This window comes from Capra hircus, chromosome 23 (genome assembly GCF_001704415.2).
Source record: "Capra hircus breed San Clemente chromosome 23, ASM170441v1, whole genome shotgun sequence".
Classification (NCBI taxonomy): domain Eukaryota; kingdom Metazoa; phylum Chordata; class Mammalia; order Artiodactyla; family Bovidae; genus Capra; species Capra hircus.
The window spans coordinates 33375133-33380587 of NC_030830.1; the positions used below are offsets into that span (position 1 = coordinate 33375133).

General features: G+C 46.7%; 1 pseudogene; it reads right to left on the minus strand.

The window, feature by feature from the left end:
• Positions 831–4546, minus strand: LOC102173617 (annotated as a pseudogene).

The window sequence follows — 5455 nt, forward strand, 5'->3', positions numbered from 1 at the left end:
TATTTCATCTTCTTGAATAAATTGTTCCCAGAGCCCTTTCACTTCTGCAGGAGGACCTACTGGCTCTCTATTTCAGGCACTGATCCTAATCTCTCTCTCCTGTGGATTTTCTGATGTCTTTGTCTTGTGTTTGCAGGAGGGAACACACCTCCACCCTCCCACTGTAGAAATGGTCAATGGAAGTTGTAATTTGGGGAGAATTTGCATGTCTCAGCATGTTTTTGTTTTATACTTAATAGTTTGGCAGAGTATGGAACTTTAGGTTGGAAAAAATCTTCCCTTAGAACTTTGAAGGCAATGCTCCCTCACATTCTGTGACAGTTCTCTGAAACAACCAATGCTGTTTTGAGTCCTGATCCTTTCACGTGATTCAGTTTTTTTCTAGAAGTTTGTAGCATCTTCTCTTTGTCACCGGTGTTCTGAAATTCTGTGACGTTGTGCTTTGGTGAAGGGGCATTTTCATATACTCTTTGGCCTATTTTAGGTCACTTCCCCAGTGGCTCAGATGGTAAAGCGTCTGCCTACAATGCGGGAGACCTGAGTTTGGTTCCTGGGTTGGGAAGATCTCCTGGAGAAGGAAATGGCAACCCACTTCAGTATTCTTGCCTGGAAAATCCCACGGACAGAGGAACCTGGTAGGCTACAGTCCATGGCGTCGCAAAGAGACGGACACGACTGAGCGACATTTACTTTACTTTTTACTTTGGCCTATTCAGTTTGGAAACTCATGTCCATCAATTCTGGGAAATGCTCTAGAAGTAGTTTTTTTTTTGATAGGAAAGTAGGATTTATTGGTGGGTGTAAGTAAGCAGGGGACAGTGCCCTGGCTCTCATGAGCGCAAGGGCCACCATTTGTTCTGAGGGCCACGACTGGGGATATATTTGACCCTACACCCATCTGGGATGAACTGCTTTTCTGCCACCGTGTTTTCAAATTCACCTGCGTTAAACTTAGTAAATCCCTGCTTCTTGGAGATGTGGATCGTCAGGTGTCCAGGAAACTTTCACTTGGCTCTGCAGAGGACCTCAGTCACATGCTTCCTGTTCTGCAGCTTGGTGAGGATGGACATCGTGACTTGGCCAGTGTGGACCCTGGCCACTGTGCCCTGGGGCTCTCCAAAGGCATCTTGCATACCTGTCTGGAGTCTATCACTCTAGCACAGGACAACATCTTATTGATGTAGGTGACATGGAAGGGGTGGAGCTACACTCGGATGTGAAAACCAACTTTGCCACAGCTTTGCACCATGTACTTGCTGGCACAAATACGGGCAGCCTCCAGGGCTTTAGAGGAGAACTGCTGATATTCATCCGATACCATGTGGCCACAGAGTAGGAACTCATCACTTATGCCTTCTGTCCCAGGTCAGTGATGCTAATCTTAGCATCAGGGACATCTCGGCATAAGCAGAAGGGAGATTTTGGGTATGGCTTGTTCTTACAATACCGGTAACACCAGGCAGGGTGGATTGTCTGTGGCCTGCTGAAGGGAAAGAGCTCTTGAAATAATTTTTAAGGGATTTTTCCCTTTTCTGTTTTTTTTGTTTTCTTGATTTTGTTTCTTTGTTTGCTACAGTTTGGGAGGATATCTTTAACTTCCAGTCTTTCTGTTTAATTGTCATTCCTGTTGTATTTTAAATCTCTGAGACCTTATTTTGTTCCCTGAATGTTCATTTTTACAGCATCTTATTCTGATCTCATGGTTGCAATATCATATTTCTCTGAGAATAAATAATTTTTTAAAAAGTTTCCTTCCGTCTGCACAACAGTATCCCCCAAATTGCTTTCATCTGTTTGTTTTGATCTCTGTTTTTCATATTAGATGCTTTCCTCATGTGTCTGTGAAACTTTGGGTTCCTGCTGAAGAATGGAACTCTAAAAGCTTTGCAACTATGGGCGGGCCTTTGCTGCCTCTACCCTTTAGAAGCCCTTGAGGACTTTCTTGGTGGTACAGTGGTTCAGCATCGCCTGCCAATGCAAGGGATATGGGTTCAACCCTGATCTGGGAAGATCCCACATGCTGTGGGGCAACAAAGTCCGTGGGCCACAACTACTAAGGCCTATGCGCCTAGAGCCTGTGCTCCACAAGAGAAGCCACCGCGATGGCAAGCCCATGCACTGCAACGGAGAGTAGCCCCTACTTGCTGCAACTAGAGAAAAGTCCTTGAGTAGCAAAGAAGACCCAGGGCAACCAGAACTAAATAGATAAATAAATACATTTTAGAAAATACTAAAAAAAATTCTCTCTTGATGTCAGAGTCTTTCACCAAGTCCGCCTGAAGTGACCCTGCCTCTCTTACATCTGTGTTCCCCAGCCCAAAGACTCTCCATCTTACTCACTCTAGAATATGCATCTCCCATCACCTGCAATGGTACAGAGGGCGAAAGGAACTGACTTGCACAGAGTAAGAGAGGGGATTTGGAGAACTAACTGCTCCTTAAATTGACTTTTAGTTTGTTTTCTTTTTTAAACAGGCTTTTTTATTTTTTTAAGATTTTTTTGATGGGGACCATTTTTAAAGTCTTCATTGAATTTGTTACACTATTGCTTCTGTTTTATGGTTTTTGGCTTTTGGGCCAGGAAGCATGCAGGATCTTAGTTCCCTGACCAGGGACTGAACCCACACTCCCTGCACTGAAAGGCGAAGTCTTAGACCACTGGACCGCCAGTGAAGTCCATAGGCTTAATTTCTTTTTAGAGAAGTTTTCAGTTCAGTTCAGTTCAGTTCAGTCGCTCAGTCGTGTCTGACTCTTTGTGATCCCATGAATTGCAGCACGCCAGGCCTCCCTGTCCATCACCAACTCCCAGAGTTCACTCAGACTCCTGTCCATCGAGTCAATGATGCCATCCAGCCATCTCATCCTCGGTCGTCCCCTTCTCCTCCTGCCCCCAATCCCTCCCAGCATCAGGGTCTTTCCCAATGAGTCAAATCTTTGCACGAGGTGGCCAAAGGATTTGGAGTTTCAACTTTAGCATCAATCCTTCAAATGAACACCCAGGACTGATCTCCCTTAGAATGGACTGGTTGGATCTCCTTGCAGTCCAAGGGACTCTCAAGAGTCTTCTCCAACACCACAGTTCAAAAGCATCAATTCTTTGGCACTCACCTTTCTTCACAGTCCAACTCTCACATCCATACATGATCACTGGAAAAACCATAGCCTTGACTAGATGGACCTTTGTTGGCAAAGTAATATCGTTGCTTTTGAATATGCTATCTAGGTTGGTCATAACTTTCCTTCCAGAGAAGTTTTAGGTTCACAGAAAAGTTGAGTAGAAAGTCTAGTGAGTTCCTGTACACCCCCTGCTCTCCTGCCCACACATGCACAGCCTCCCTTACCATCAACATTCTCACCCCAGGGGACATTCGTTACAGTGGATTAACCTACATGGACACACCATTGTCCCCAAAGTCCACAGTTTACGAGTGTCCACCCTTGGTGTTGAACATTCTATGGGTTTGGACAAATGTATAAATGCACATACTCACCATATAGTTTCACATTATTTTCACTGCCCTAAAAATCCTGTTCTCCATCTATTCATTCCTCCCTCCTCCCAACCCCTGACAACTACTTTCGTTTTACCTTTTAAAATTCACCCTTATCCCTGCTTCTAGAAGTAACCCATGCCAATCTAGCCTGGAGCCCCGGGCCCTGAGTTGGGGAGTGGGGCTGCTTCTCAGCTGCCCTCATCTCTGGCAGGACTCAGCTTTCTCTGCCATCCTCTCTCCAGCTTCCAAAACTTGTTGTTGTTGTCTCCTCCCTTGTTCTACCGGTTTCTATGAATCTACACCTTAAGAACTAGGCCCTCTGTGTAGTTAAGCAGGGCTTCAGGAAGAAAACGCATGAGCTCAACTTGCCACCTCTAATTAAAGGTGCTCCAGGTGAAACCTCTGTGGTCACCTTAAGTTCAACTTGACCCAGACCACTCCCCCATCTTCTGCAAAATAAGGTTCTGATTCTCTGTAGGTCCTGGTTTCTGCCTGTGGCTCCTGCTGCTCTGCTGCCTACGGTTTGACACCACAGGGTCCTCTCTGCACCTTTGTGTCCTTTGCCTCCTGTTTGTGGACACTTACCCCTTCTCTCTTCCTCTGGGGTCCCTCCCGTCTCCCCTCCTCTGTTCGCAGCAAGATCCGGCCTCTCATACCCAGGCCTGAATGAACAGCCTGTTAGTGATCTTCGAGTATTTTCCTTTCACATCTAACCTACGAAATGTCTTCAAACAAATAAACTTGCCATAGTCATGTCATTTATGGCCCCAAAATATTTTGCCTAGAGCAAAAAGTCCCAGTTTCTGAGTAGGCAGGTGAGTTTCCACAATATGACTACTGTATCTGCCTGTCCCAGCCTGCTTCTCCTGCTAAGACCACTGGGCCTGGTCATAGCCACTCTGAACACACTGGTCCCTTCCGGACCCTGATCCCTCTGCCTGTACACCTCCCAAAACTCATTGTAAATGCTGCCTCTGACACTGAGCTCCCCGAGTTACCCCAGAAATTGCCCACAGCCTCTTCTAGGTTTCTAACCTTGAATCAAAAGTCATGTTGCCATGTTTGGCTAACATATCTGTCCTTCTTCGGGGTTGTCTGAGGGGAGGGACTGGGTCTTATCCATCCTGTACATTCAGGGCTTAGCTTGGTATCTCGTATGCATTAAGTCCTCGATAAATGTGTGAGTGATTGACTCTATAGTTGTATTTCATTATTTGTCTGTCTCTTCTTTTCTATGCTGCTGCCTTCATTGACACCATATTAATAACACTTTGATAGGAAGATCGTTTAAATAATTAAACTCCTTGAAAGTGTCATTAGAAGGACCTTCTTTGTACCAAAGATTGCTCACAGCAAAACAGAAAAGAGCATGTTCTTTTGCATGCTGCCTTAACTTGATTTATTATTTCACTCCTTTACGTGTCTGTCTTTCTTCCCTAACTGTTCTGTCTGCCCTGCAAGGGCAGGGTCTGTGCTTAGCTATTCCTGCCAGCATTCCTCATGGCACTCGGCACCAGCCTGGGCAGAGAGCAGGGGCTCCGTAAAGATGTGTAGATGGACTCACATGTGCTCCAAGGTGCAGGGAGGATAAGAGGGCTGGTCTGGGGTGACTGACTTTCTGGAGTGGAAGCAAAATCAGACAGCCAAGCTGGGCTTGGGTCAGGCCTGTGGGGAGGGTGATGGTGAGGACCAGTGTGGATCGTGGGAGAAGGCATCTGGGAACAGCCCATCACAGCCAAGTGTTCTTTGGGAAGCAGGGAGAAGAGCAGAATGAGGAAGAGGGTAGAAGGAGGAGAGGAATGTGTGTGGACAGAGTGGCGGCAGGGTGAGGGTGGCCAGCGCAGTGGGGCAGGGACGAAGAGGGTGGGCAGGCCTCCAGGGTCAAGGCCTCAGGGGGTCAGGGCCTGACCAGCCCCCTGCCCCACCTCCACTTCCCTGCTTCTCTTTCACCTCCACTTCGG